Source organism: Typopeltis vanoorti, chromosome 8, assembly GCF_054136105.1.
Source record: "Typopeltis vanoorti isolate ZY-2024b chromosome 8, IOZ_Tvanoo_1.0, whole genome shotgun sequence".
Taxonomy (NCBI): Eukaryota; Metazoa; Arthropoda; class Arachnida; order Uropygi; family Thelyphonidae; genus Typopeltis; species Typopeltis vanoorti.
Window position 1 is genome coordinate 21,498,755 of NC_143556.1, and position 14,803 is coordinate 21,513,557.

Consider the following 14,803-nt stretch of genomic DNA (forward strand, 5'->3'; position numbering starts at 1 on the left):
AAAGGGCCTTCAAGTTAGTTGACTGTGAAAATGCCTTTACACAACACTTACACAAGTGAATGGGTTTTCTTTGGTATGAACTAACAAATGAATGTTCATGTTACCAGATTGTGAAAATGTCTTTCCACACCTTCCACATGGGGAATGGGTTTTCTTAAGTATGAACTAACAAATGAGTTTTCAAGTTACTAGACTGTGAAAATGCTTTTTCACAACAATTAAAAGAGAATGGTTTTTCTTTGGTATGAACTAAAAAATGTGTTTTCAAATTACAGGACTTTGAAAATGTTTTTCCACATCTTCCACATGGGAATGTTTTTTTCTGATTATGGACTAACAAATGGGTTTTCAAGCTACTAGAGTATGCAAATGACTTTCCACAAATGTCACAACAGAATAGTTTTTCTTGAGTATGAAATACCAAATGAGATTTCAATTTCCTTGACTGTGAAATCCAGTATGAACTAACAAATGGGTTTTCTTGACTGTGAAAATACTTTTTCACAAATCTCACAAGAGAATGGTTTTTCTCAGTGTGAACTAACAAATGGGTTTTCAAGTTACTTAAATGTAAAAGTGTTTTTCTGTAACTCTGAAAAGAGAATGGTTTTTCTCCAGTATGAACTAACAAATGGGTTTAAAAAGTAGTTGAACTGTGAAAATGCCTTTCCACAGCTCTCACAAGTGTGTGTTTGTTGTTGAGTATGAACTAATAAATGTTTCTTCAGGTTACATCACTTTGAAAATATCTTTCCATATATCTCAGAAGATGTTTTTGATTTAGTGTGAACTAACAAATGTCTTTTCAATTTACTTGATACAGAAAAAACTTTTCCACACTTTGCACAACAGAAAGACTTCTTAATATGAACGATTAAATGGTTTTATATTATCGGATTCTGTAATCGTCTTACAAGAGAATGGCTGTGAAAGAGGGGGAACTAGTAAATTTCGTTTCAAGTCACCTGCTTTCGAATATGTTTTCCCACTGAAATCACAAGACATCGTTTTCGATCAGCTTGAGCAATCACAGGCGTTTTCAAATCAGAAAAGTGTTTCTTTTATGTTGGATGAAAGCTACTTTAGGTGATTCTCCTAAAATCTGTGTTGCAATGTTTCGTACTTTATGTGTTATTAAGCATGCATCCCTAAAGAATTTCTCTGTAATTCTTGAAAATCAACTATTTTTACTTTTCTCTTGAACAATTTTTATACTTTGTGTAACGTAAACTATTTTGAATATTCCGTTTATTCAGGTGCGAAAAGTATCTACTAGACCTCCTTTGTATAATGGCACCATTTTCAGTATTAATTTTTTTCACATTAACAGAACTATTTCAGGAATAATTTGTAGACTGGCGATGAGGGGAGGCGAGCATCATCAGCTGTTCTTCTTTGCCATTTCTCAGCTAATTATGATTTAAATTTTATTCCTAAAAATTAAATACAAATTACAATAAACAATTGTAACACACACATAAATTATTCCAACCAAAAATGGTCTTTTACATAAAAAGGGTTGAAGAATATAATTCCGGAAAATATTATTTAAAGATATTCATTCCATTCGTCATATGAACTTTCAAACATTTTGCGCACCAATAGTAGTAATTAAATTATTTCAATATAAATCTGTATACTAAGAGCTTACTTTCATAAGTGTTTAAGCAAAACAGTCACTGTTATTAATAACATCGATCTATAGAAGTGTTAATTTCTCACCCTATTCTCTTCAATAATTACTACAAAATTAGAATGCAGTATAAATAGCTATAAGGGATAACCTTCAGATTTATTTATAAAAACTGATTTATAAAAATCTAAGAAAATAACTATGAAAAACTTTGAATTTATATCACTTAATGAGGTAACGCTACAGAATTCCTTTTGGCCATTGAAATTAGTTTTATGTTGATTTTCTGGATATTATTATGTTCGCCTGCACAATCAAAACGTTTGCACATGAGACAGTTCACCCTTGTAAAATTTTTACCAATCCGAGTTAAAACGGCTTTCTGTTATGGGAAATCTTATATTTTTATGAGATCAGCACTCTCAAACCAGAGTGTACCTTTATCTCGTGCTCTGTTAAGTAGTTATTATTACTGGCTACACCTCGCAAGAAATAATAACGAAAGAACGAAAGGTTACTGTTCTTACGCAAGAATCGATTTTCAGTTTTTGCATAAATTCCATATTCCCCCACATGTTCTTTCCTCTATATAAGCATACTTAAATAAATAATAATTAAACGCCCTGTTCTCTTTTGAGATAATATGCCAAAGCATACTGGCCTTACTTCTTTTTTCCCCAATGCTAGCACTGGAGTATATATCTGTTGCCATATTCACATTTATTTCACATAAGAAAGCCCCCAAAGCATCATACCCAACATATACTGTTGTAATGTGAAGTCTCTAATTTAGGTGGTTGTAAATCTGTTATTCCCAACAATAGCAGCTATTCTCTTTTCATCTTCTCTACATCTTAACTTAAAATAAGACAACTTCATTTGTCAATCAATTCGCACTATCGCCTCTCATTTCTTAAGTTCAAAGTTTATTTGTACTGAAGAAATGAGACAAATGAATCGAATAATGATGATTAGACAAGAGTGATGAAGAGAAGAATACAAGTGATAATATAGAGATTAGTATGTTAAGGAAAAAGACTTATGAATAAAATTAATCAAAGAAAATGGTAACATTCTAGAAGGAACTGTGCAATGTGTGTAAACAATGGCAGTAGCCATAATGGTTACAATAAAAATGCAAAGGGGAGGCAAAATTAAACCAATGTATCTATGAGGACACGCACTCGTGACAAACAACATAAAAAAAATCAGCTAACGCCTTTTTATTCCCGTATACGGGAGTAGGCGAGGCCATTGTGAAAAACTTATCTGTGGATGATTAGAGATAGCGGTGGTTCTGCGGTTTTGTTTCAATACCCTTCGCCAGGTGTAGATTTAACTGTCTATATGTACGTGCTTGAAAACTGACATATGAATATATATACACACGCCCTCTGTCCAAAAGGAACCCGAACTTTTAGAAAATAGAACTGGTGGCGCCACCTGTTGTATCTTTTTGTCGTCGAAAGCGGCAACCTTTATTAGTGTTGTGTCAACTGTTTATGACATTTGTTTATTTACAAGCCGAGTTATAGTGCGAAGAGTGACAGTGTGGTTTGACGAACGGTCTGAAAATGAGTTTCAAACAGAAAGCTCCGATTGACTTTTGTGTTAAACTTGGTAAACGTTTTACCAAGTCATTAACCCTCCTTTCATTACTCCTCCTATATTAGGCCAAGTGGCCAGTTACGTTCGTATTTGGCATGGCCTAGTACGATTTCAAACATCAACCGCTTCGGGGAAAAGGTGGTTAGCCCTATGTTGTCAGCTGTTCATTTATTATGCAAAGCTCACTGTTATCCCCAATTAAGTATGCCGTAATTTTCTTATACTGGATATGTGTGCGTGTATCAAAGCGCATGCGTGCATATGACAAATGCAGCGAACTTCATTCCCATGAGAGTCATCACGTCAGTGAAGTTTATTTGGCTTCATTTTATCTTTTCCATTCATAATGGACGTGGATGTATAAAGTTTCAGTTTTCTTTCTACAGTCATTGTGTAAGAAAACGGCTTTTATGTAGGACCTTCGGCTGTTTCGAACGGTTTCGAAGTTTGATGGGGATCCGCATGTGTAGCAAGCAAGATGTTGAGCCTCGTGGTGTCTTTTATAAAGGAAATACTCGCTTCGACGAACAGACATTATAAACTTGGCTGAATTAAGATTAGCTACAAGGGTTTTCATAAACAAAGAAGTATGCTGGAATCGAACGTTATCTTTTGTAGAACCTACGCTTTCCTTATTGTTCAGAATTTGGAGGATGTTTTTGCTGAATAGCAATTTCCTTTACTGAACTTCAGGATTTCATCATAAAGATTACAGAAGTAATGTTGGAATTCTGTTCATCTTCAAGTAGAAAAGGGTCATTGCATTTCCTTTTATTTTTAGGCCTCTTTATTTTTGGTCGGTCAGAGGGATGAAACCTTCAGATTTCTGTTTTTCGAAAGAAACCTACACCGGACTTTACATCCATGATCAACCACATCACCATTCCTGATGTGGTTGATCATGGATGTAATCAAAAATTTGGCACCATTAAGGCATATTTTGCGAGGTCGCTCGTTAAGCTCCATTGAGCAGTTCTTGACGCAAGTAGAAAATTTTATGAAGAAAACTTTCTTCGATAATCTTCACTGAGTCCGATGTTAGCAAAGTCGTCAACCGTTTTGGAGATCTCATATCGTCTGACTCTCAAGAATTTTAACCATATTGCAATCACTTATCTCAAGGATGTTTCTGGTGGAATCTACTCAAATCTCTGGAGTAGAATCCTTGAAACTTTCGAGCAGCTAATATATGTATATTTTTTAATTCTAGGCTCCAGGAAGTATATACTTCTGTCTTAGGCTTAATTTTTTATCAAATTCCTACTATTGGAAATATTTCTTAAGTCAGTTATATGAAATTTTGCGAAATAACAAACAAATATTATTGGAGCCTTTTCTTGTAGGATGTTTTTTTTTTATAATTCGGGATAAATAATCTCAGTTTTCTGTTTAAAAAATGACACTTACATTTTTAACATTTAATACATGTTCCGAAAAATCGAGAATGTATTTGCTCTTTTCTCCATATTTTCACAAAACATATCTACACATTTGGTATTCCTATATGTTCCTGTGTTTTTATTGCAATGCGAAACACATTTCGAAATAACTCAAATATTTTTCTACTCTATCTTAGTATTACCTGTCTAAGTCCATGCACAAATGAGTCCAATGTGATTTTTTTTTTTTTTTACTTTGGGGATATTTGTGCCTATGAACTCACCACCTTTGCTTGCCATTCAATAAATTTGTAGTCTTTCGTATTAATCATTTTATGTGTTCATCCGATAGTGTAACAATTTTTTGTTTAATATTAAATTGCCTGGCAATCTTCCTTAGTTGAGCATCTAGGTGGATACGTAATAACACATGAGAAATTGAACATTACCAAACCTGAAGCTTCGGTTGTCTCACCTGCATTATGTAGTGAATTTCTGTAGTGCGCAGAAAATATGTGTAATTATATATATATATATATATATATATATATATATATATATATCAAAATACTTTGTATGATAATAAACCTTGTAATTATTCTTGCAAAAAATATTACTTATGCATGTTTATATTTACTTAACATTCTGTACTGAATATTTCTAATTAACATAAAATGTTATAGTAATGGTACTTCAATTTTGTATTTGAAATACTCTCTATATCTGATTAGGACTCATCTATGGAGCCACGCCACTGCATACTTCAAAGTCTACACTATTAATTCCTTCATCTAGACTATCATAGTACGCAATAAATAAATAAATAAATAAATAAATAAATAAATATATATATATATATAACAGAATGATCATTGACTCGGTTAACATACATAGTTTTATGAAAACAATTGAATGACTAGAACCGAGATTTAATTAAAAAAGTTTTAATATAAACACACTACTAGTTTCGGCCTGTAACAGCCTTCTTCACATAAATTAGCAAAAGTTCTAAAAAAATACAATATCAGAACCTTGTTCACTCCACTTCCAAAGATCCGTTCCTTAATTAGCCACCCAAAACCTTGTCATCATCAACTCAAATACCCTGGCGTATATAAAATATTATGTGACTGCGATATTCCTTATTTCGGGCAGACAGACAAATCTGTTGAAATGCGTATGGAAGAACACATGAGAGACATTACTTACAAGAGACAGCGAGCAAGTGCATTATCAAGTCATATCCTCTTCTCGGCTAATCCTAATGATGATAACCAAAGTCACAAAGTCTGCTGGGAAAAATCTACAAACATCTTCCGTTGCAGTGACGAAATAGAGAGAAAAATTGTGGAATCGAGAGAAATCATCTTCAATCCTGTTCATCTAAATAACAACTTAAGCTACAACCTCCCGGATAGTCATTCAGCTGTAATCATGTACTGGCGTTCACGTGATGCAGCAAGCACGCACTCTCCCAACAATGCAACAAATGAAAGAACAGCTTCAAATACAACTACAACGTTTTAATGCTAATTATGTATAAAGACTGTCTATGATGTTCATAGTCTTTTAACCCTCAATGTTTAGTGTTTTTTCTTTTATAATGTCACCTGAAGAAGGCTGTTACAGGCCGAAACTAGTAGTGTGTTTATATTAAAACCTTTTTAATTAAATCTCGGTTCTAGTCATTCAATTTTTTTCATAAAATTTTTTTCATAAAATATATATATATATATATATATATATATATTTGTTTTGCATCCTAATAACAGAGAAGTCTGATGCGATGCTAAAAATAGTTCAATTTTTAAACTATACTCCATTGTAAAATATATACAATGTATTCGTTTTGATCCTAGTTACAAACTCGTTATTAGTGTAACTGCTTATTTTATTGAAAAATCGAAAAGTTCAAATTAAAATGTTAAAATGTTCCGATTAAAATTTTATGGCGTCATAAAAAAGAATCTGCCTCCGTAGCGCAATTGGAGGAACAGCCTAACATTGGGCCTCTAGATTGGAAAAGACCTGAGATCAATTCTCGTCGTGACGAGGTATTATCCTTATATGGGCTTTTTCAATAGAAGGTGAGTTAGCTGATGTCATACGGAGGTAGCAGGATTTTCTCCCGGAAAGTCAGGTTTTGCATCCCACTTCAGAACACGCGCAATTTACAGACAAAACATGCTGTTTTTGGTGATGATGGGCGGTAGATGGCGTTGGTGGTAGTAGTGTCGTAGTAGGAGAATTAAGTAGTTGTGGAGAGTGCCCTCCCGCGAAGAGTCCCTGGACTTATTGGAGGTGTCACGTAATAATAATAATAATATTATTATTATTATACTTATAAAATTTCATCGTAAATTATAAGATAATCTTAGATAATATCAAAAGTTGAATTATTTAAAACTTTTAATGAAACTTCTTATTCTTAAATACCTTTTTTTATTATTATTTAACATTTTTAGTTAGAATAGCATTGGAAGGTGCTGTTGATTATTTATTAATAAGGCAATTTTAGGCACGTGTTACGAATGGGATTAGAAATGATTGAGAAGTTGTGATGGAAATTTAAAAGATCCTTTCAAATTCCAGTTCTGTTAATATTACTCAACTGAGTGTAATCAGACTGCATAGATTTGTAATTTGGATTATACACACTTATGAGAAATGAAGCGATATTACGAAAATGCAATTTACCTAATTTTTAGGTTTAATTTAAACCGTTTTTATATTTCAGATTTTTAATGTATTTAGAATACAATGAAAGAGTTCCATGTTTGGTCTCTGGAGCAGGACTTCCAGTCGATGTAAAAATAAATAAAAAAGTACAAAAATATATAAAATTAATAAAAAAAAAATCCTTAACTCGCCGAGCAACGGTACAAATATACTATAAGTTTACTAATAACTTTTCATGGGCGAGAATTACATAAAAAAAATCCGATTACATAAATTTCTGTAAGCATTTTTAGACTAGTTTGATCCTGATAGTAAGTAGGATTTTCATCAAGGACATTCGGAATTTTAATTCCCAGTTGTTAAAAAAATCGACCACAGAACTGACATATTACAGGCAAAACTACGGGTGTTAGTATTTAGGCATCGCGATGATAGTAGTTGTCTTCTGCTCTCTCTCTCTCTCTCTCCTTCTGAAAAGTATTTTGATTTATTGATAGTATGGACTCCCTATCAGTAAATGCTTCAATTCAAGGAAGAGACTCGCTGCCTACTGATCTTTAAAAAGTTAGTAATGGCTACAGGAAGGCTACACCCCTTTAGCGATTAAAAGGCGTTGGGGAACTTTCTTAAATGTTTACACTTTGCTTTGTTTCATACATTTTACGAATATTCTCTCAGAGCACATACATACAGAATTACTTTTCAGAAACTATCTTAATGTTTTATTCTTTTCTTAGAATTACTTTTTAACTTCCTGATTCGTCAATAGAGCTCTGATTTTTATATCCTTGTAGAGAACTTCACTTCAGTCTCTGAATTTTTCCTTTTTTCTCCAACAATGTATCTATATTTATGATTACAGTTGACCGCTCAAACCTTCTCACTCTTTTTAAAGCTTTCTTACATATTTTTCTTTCCAAGACTATATTTCTTTCTTAATCCTGATCAAAAGCAAATGGTGAACAATTCCCATTTTAATTCCTCTTTGACACACTTGTGTACTGAACGAGCATGAAGATATCGTTATCAACAAATCACAGTCAATATTACTTTTATTACGGTGCATTGTGAATGGTGTCCGTAATGACTAGTCTGTGACCTGAACAGAAATCCAGCAGATACTTAGCATTATTATTATCCTTGACCTTTTCTCCAAATTTTCCTGTAAGATTTTCATGTGTGGTGTCTTTCTGCTTTACTCTTTAGATCTCAAAAACGGACCTACTTTTCCTTTTTCTTTATGTCAGCTGTGTTCTCTAATGATTCAAAAAATTCCTTCACCTCTTCCTTATTAAAGCCTTCCGTGAGACCACAGGCACGAACAAGTTATTCTCCAGTTCCCCATTCTGATATTTGCCCACATCATCTACTTCCTAATGCTATAGTATTAGGTATACTATAATAAGTACATATCTGCATGCAAAAATAACATGAAATCCCTCTCTGGGAGAATAGAAATAGTAGCGCATAGTTTTTTTAGACAGTTTCATATAAAAACGTATTTGTAAAAATCGTTTCAGTAAAACATACATAGTAGTTTTGTTCTTTTTATTTAGTTCTTTCTCCTGTGATATACAGCGTAGGAGGATATGGTGAGAGAAGCAAATGGTCCTTTTCTATTTCCTATATATAGTGGAGTGAAATACCCCAAATGCCATTTCTGTGTATTGCATTTGCAAAAATACAACCTTCTTTCATGTTTGGAGATCTTCGGCCTTATCAAAATCTTTAAACGTGTTCATCTGAAATTAACATTTGCTACTATAAAAGAAGCGTATCTAGTTATAGGATTATTAATTGAATTATTTTCCCATATAAATGAAAATGAACGATATATCTTTTAAAATATATTTTTTTAAATCATCTTTTACTTCTTCGATAAAATACATCCTTATACATTTGTTATTATCGACTTAGTGATGCAGTTTTTTTCCAAAAAAGAAGGTGTGGTAGGGAGAATGATCTTCCGTAGTCACGAAAAGGAACTGAATGGTATCTGAAATCCATGTAATACTTGTTTTCCAAGTAATTTTTCCATCAGTTATGTAGAAATCATGAAGCAATGAAGTTATACTGTGCATTCATACTGCAATATTAATGCAATCAGTAAACAAAAACTGTTAAGGAAGTTAACGGAACTTATTTTGTTTATTAGTTTTTTCTTACATATAAATACATAAATATATATTTATTAAACCTTTACATAAATATATAATATAATTATTCATTATACATTTCATAATGAAATACTGATTTTGAAGGTTCTGTGTTTTGTTCTCTTTTCCTTTTTATTAACAGTTCAACAGTTTTATGATTATCATTCCCACCACGTATGCAAGATATTTATATTATACAGTTCAATGTATAGTATTATACAATACAGTTAAAGGATTACTATCATTTTCTGTTGGTAATTGCACTTATTTTTGGCTATTATTTTGTTACAGTTAATAAATGTTTCCTTATATATACAAATAGAGTAAAATACATTTCGGATAGATTTCGTAGGTTATAATAAGTTACTGGTTTTAGTGATAAAGTAAGTTAGTTTGTGTATTTATGTGTATCCAAGGGCCGTAGCCATACTGGTTACTAGAGAATTAAATTAGTTCGAAACAGTCACTGCCAGTCCAGTGACCGTATCTATGAGGGCTCACCTTACACGGTTTGATTTGATGTACATGTTAATATATTAGTCTACGTGAATGAGCTATTAGTATATTGGTACCTTAACTGGATATGATATGCGAGTTATAATGATCTCTTATATACTATACGTTTAAAGTAATTGTTTAATCCCATGAGGTAGTCTCTCAATCTTTTTCTAAACGGATAAGCTGAGGTTATAGATTTGATTTCATTTGGAAATTTGTTGTAGCTGCTTGTCGCTAGGTATTCGATGGATTTATGACAAATCTCTTTATTTGCCTTAGGTACTAGCAGCATGTTCCGCCCGCATCGTAATCCATAGTCTACATTATATACCAAGAAACTTTCAGCGTTCCTTTTTACGTATAACAGACATCCGTAGAGATATAGTTTCTGTAGTGGTAGAATATTATGCATGACAAAGAGATCGTCGGTTGAATGTGCGAAGTCTGTAGTGGTTATGGCTGTAATTATTCTGTTTTGTATTCATATTAACGGAATTAACGGAAGCAGATTGTTGTAATAATCTCCACCCCAACAGGTGATGCCATATTGCAGTGAGGAATTTACCCAGGAATAGTATAAGCATCTTAAGAATACTGTATTTACAAATTTTTTAACATAATCTATTAATTATAAACTTAAACTTATTTGTTAAGAAAGTGGTGTGGGAGTTCCACTTTATAATGCTATCGATATGGAGGCCTAAATACTTGACTGATTTTGTTTTTTTTAATTAAGCTACAGTTACAATTTAGAATGTCACTACATTTCCTTTCATGCCATTTTATGGTTACATCGTGGTCTAGCTTATCAATTAACTTGAAGTACATGTATCTAGTTTTATCGGTAGTAATGTTAAGTCCAATTAAATTTTACTTAATTCTAGACAAGAGCGTTATTGAGAAATAGAAAATTTAGAAAAGAAAAAATTAGCGAACGCCATCATCTATAATTAATCCTTGTCGAATTATATTTTGTTATTTGTATTTTTTTTAATTCACAGCTAGAAAGATACGTTTGTGCTGCCATCTATAGTTTTCATCCAAGTTCCTCGTCTGCTTGGTTCACGGATTTTACTTTCATTCCCTGCTTACTTAGTGTTATGAAATAACTTCCGTACGAGGAAACAGCGGAAATTCGTTGGTTTATTTGTGATGTCAAGTGGGAGTTCTTAGTTTCACCTTTAAAAGGAGAAGAAGGCAGAGTAGGATTTGACATCGCTTGAAGCTCTGTTTCAAGGAACTTGGAGGAACGCTTGAAGCTGCATTTCATTGGTTAATTATTAAATTCGAAATATTTCTGACAAAAGAGAGAGAGAAGAGAGAACAACAATCTATAACCATAAGCTAAAGAATTAAAGGTAAGCTTATACAGAAAGAAGAATATCTCTTTTAGATTATTTTTTTAAATTTGTTTTAGCTAATGGAATCCAGTGTTTATAGACAGTCGTACATTTTTCATGTTACATGCGTTACTTTTAAAAACACTCGAGTATTGCAGCTTTTTTTTCCCTCAACGAAACTTCCAATATCTTTTTTTTATTTACTTATTTTATATATTCTAATGTTTTATTTATAAGGGCCACAAACCCCACTATAACCGTTAGTCAGTTTCTTATTGGCATATATGGGCTTTTTTAGTTGAAGATGAGTTAGCCGATCTCCTACGGTGGTAACAGGGTTTTTTCTCCAGGAAACTTGGGTTTTCATCCCGAGTACAGACAAATCGTCCGTCAGAACACACACGATTTACAGATAAAAATTACTGTTGTTGGTGGGCGATAGATGGTGTTGATAGTAGTGGCGTCGTAGTTGGAGAATTAAATAGTAGAGAGGATGAGATGTATTTAGCGAAGCAGAGTTGTGTGCTCTCCTACGATGAGTCCTTGGACTTCCTGGAGGTGTCACGTAATAATAATAATAATAATAATAATAATAATAATTACCCTTGCGATATGTTCGATGTTTCAGTCAAATTTAAACCCAAATATTTGGTGTACGGTGCTTCAGCCAAATCCCGCTCTTCGGTATACCTAATTTAACAACTAATAAAAGAATTTGGCTTAAATCGTTTATTTAAATTCCCGTCAAATGTAAAGCGTACGATTTGTATTTTTTTCCTGATAATTTTGAAACTGAGATAGAATTATGTATGAACTAACGAAGTCTGCTTGATCCCAAAAATAGTCATCATAATCGGCATCAGTAATTCTCCTGGACCCTTCCAAATCTGCTAAAATCTGTCGAGTGACTATTCAGTCCCCTCCCCTCAACTCTTTAACACTTTAACTCTTAACTGATAGTGTATTATCTTCATTCATTCTTTCTACTGCTGTCTATTGAACGTGTTTCCCACCCATTTGTTTCTCAAAGAATGAATTTAATGTATTCATATCCAATGTTAATAAGATTTTTCTTTTCCCTTAAAGTTTTAGTCATCCACAGCAAACACGTATCTTGATCTGCCTTTCGTGTATGAGATTACCACAAAAATATTATTTTTTCACAATATGTTTGTCTGTCCTTTAGTTTTAATTTATTTTTATAAAAACATTTGCGATTATATTGCTGTTATCTTTGATTATTATTATTATTAAGCTTTAGATATATTTTTTCTAAAATGAGTAGCAGTTCAACTAGTGGATTTGTAAATAAAAAATGATATAAATAATTTGTTTCAAAGATTTTCAGCCTGTTCGGCTAATGAGACGACTGCAGTTCGTAAGTTTGCCTCTGGAAAGAGAAAATAATGAAAATAAAAGTATTTGATTAGTTTTCCAAGTTCAAAACTGGTGTGTAGTTTATTGATGATAATGTCAAACTCGGGGGATGTGCGCAAATGATCAAAACTTTGCATTAATTAAGTCAGAATAGCAGGGATATTAGCGGTGAGGAAACTAAATAAAAGAAAGGATTATGTGTGTGGGTGTGTGTGTGTGCTATTGTAGAGGTCAGAAATGCTAAATATATCAGAGAACTTGATTTGGAAAATCCTTGAAATAAGTAAAAGGAATTTTTGAATATTGCCGATTAACCACGCGGAATTAAAATGATTTCTCTACATAAAAGGAAAAAGAAAATTGAAAGATTATTATCGTTTCCAATCAGGAAAGACCTCCCCCGTTTTTTAATAAAATCAAAGAAATGTTGAAATTTTATTTAAAAAAGCTATTATGAATGGAGTTTTGCCTTACAATTTCCAGATAACAATTCGTTTTTACTGACATATTTTACTGACAACTGAGTTCATTTTAAGAGATTAGTTGTAACAGACGGACGACTAAGAAAACATTTTGTGAATCGCTAGGTACGAAACTTACTTTTTTCTATTCAGCCATTATCATCCAACGAATTAGCAAGAAAATGAAGGCGGTTGAAAAGAATTCTGAATTGCATGTAAAATCTAATACAACAAGAACCCAAATTACTACACTGCTATCAAATAATTCCGAGTTCAGTTGCAGCATGATCTGTAAAATTCATTAGGAATGTTTGCAATTTGGAATACTTTCCCTGAAAATCTTTAATTTGTTAACGAAGAAGAAGAATAAGAAGGATGATGATAATCTTCGTCTAAAACACAGAAATGAATACAAAATGCTCATTTCGTTAATATAAGTAGGTAAATAATGAAATCAATATAACCGATTCTCTAAATTCCTTCTTATTATTCAAAGGGATTAACCAGAACTGTATTCCAATAAAACTTCGGTTAATTTGTCACCAATATTTGAGTTCATGGCTACGAATGATTTCAAGACTTCAGGTGCAAACGTATGGTGCCACAGCTACCTTTAATTACTCGTATCTCTAAATACGGATTGATGTAATAATGTCTGAAATAGAGTCATTTATGCAGTTGAGTTTCAAAATTATCACCGCTTACTTATGAATTAAAAGAAATTTTATGATGTTTAAATTAATAAATCTGTGAATTTCACCACTACTATAATTTTGTAAACAGCAAAATGCAAATCCTAAACTGTTGAAAATATTGTGTCATTACGTGTTTTAAAATGGGAACTTGTTTTCTTTCCTTTTAGTTTTATTATTTGCAATGGACAAGTCAAGCAAGAACGATCCCAACACGCCCAACGCAGGTATTCGATCATCAGACAATTACGGGGGAGGGATCGTGTTTCATCCTGATAGGAGTAGACGAAATTCTAATTTTCCTGTTCCAGTTCCTCCTCAGATCCCTAAACCCAAGGACGGAGGTGGTAAGACGGGTCCAAAGCAGAGTGGCGGATCTGGATCCATGTGGGCTTGAATCTCACCATCGATGGATAAGTGTGGACTGACAGCTAAAGATAAATAAATAAACAGCAGACAGTGTAGAATACGCCATCTCTTTCTATCTCGCACATGTATCTGAATTTTTCTCTTGTTGTAACAATACTGCACGATGAACAAAAAATGTTTATCGCAATTGAAAATAAAATTATCCAATATTTGATGATACGAGAATGTTTTATTCCACCCTTCTTTATGCTAATATCAATTCACACTCCAAATTATCTTTTTATGGATTTAGCCATAAAGAGGACTATAAGCTCTTGTCGACATTAGAAGACCACCTAGTCCAAACAGGAAAGCCTCATAACACCAACACTAATATAGGATGATGTATTCTGGGAAATATTCTTCTTCGGGCAGATGCAAATAATTTAATTAATTTCATGTGCGCACCATGAACTGTCTCTCAATACTGGTCACATACTGTTCTGTAACGAGTTCTGCACACCAAAAGTGGAACACGGACTTCGTTTTTTGTGATGTTTGGCTAGCAAACAGTAGCGTGCAAACTAACCATTACCTTAAATTCTAGATAGTTCATTACGGAATATTCTGGA

General features: G+C 32.8%; 1 long non-coding RNA gene across 1 annotated transcript; it reads left to right on the forward strand.

Moving 5' to 3' along the window:
* The first annotated feature begins 11,077 nt into the window (after positions 1 to 11,077).
* On the forward strand, positions 11,078 to 14,406 carry LOC150103816 (uncharacterized). The gene is made up of 2 exons (XR_016548710.1): positions 11,078 to 11,311; positions 13,994 to 14,406. It is a non-coding gene; the product is annotated as an uncharacterized LOC150103816 (long non-coding RNA).
* The last annotated feature ends 397 nt before the right edge of the window (positions 14,407 to 14,803 follow it).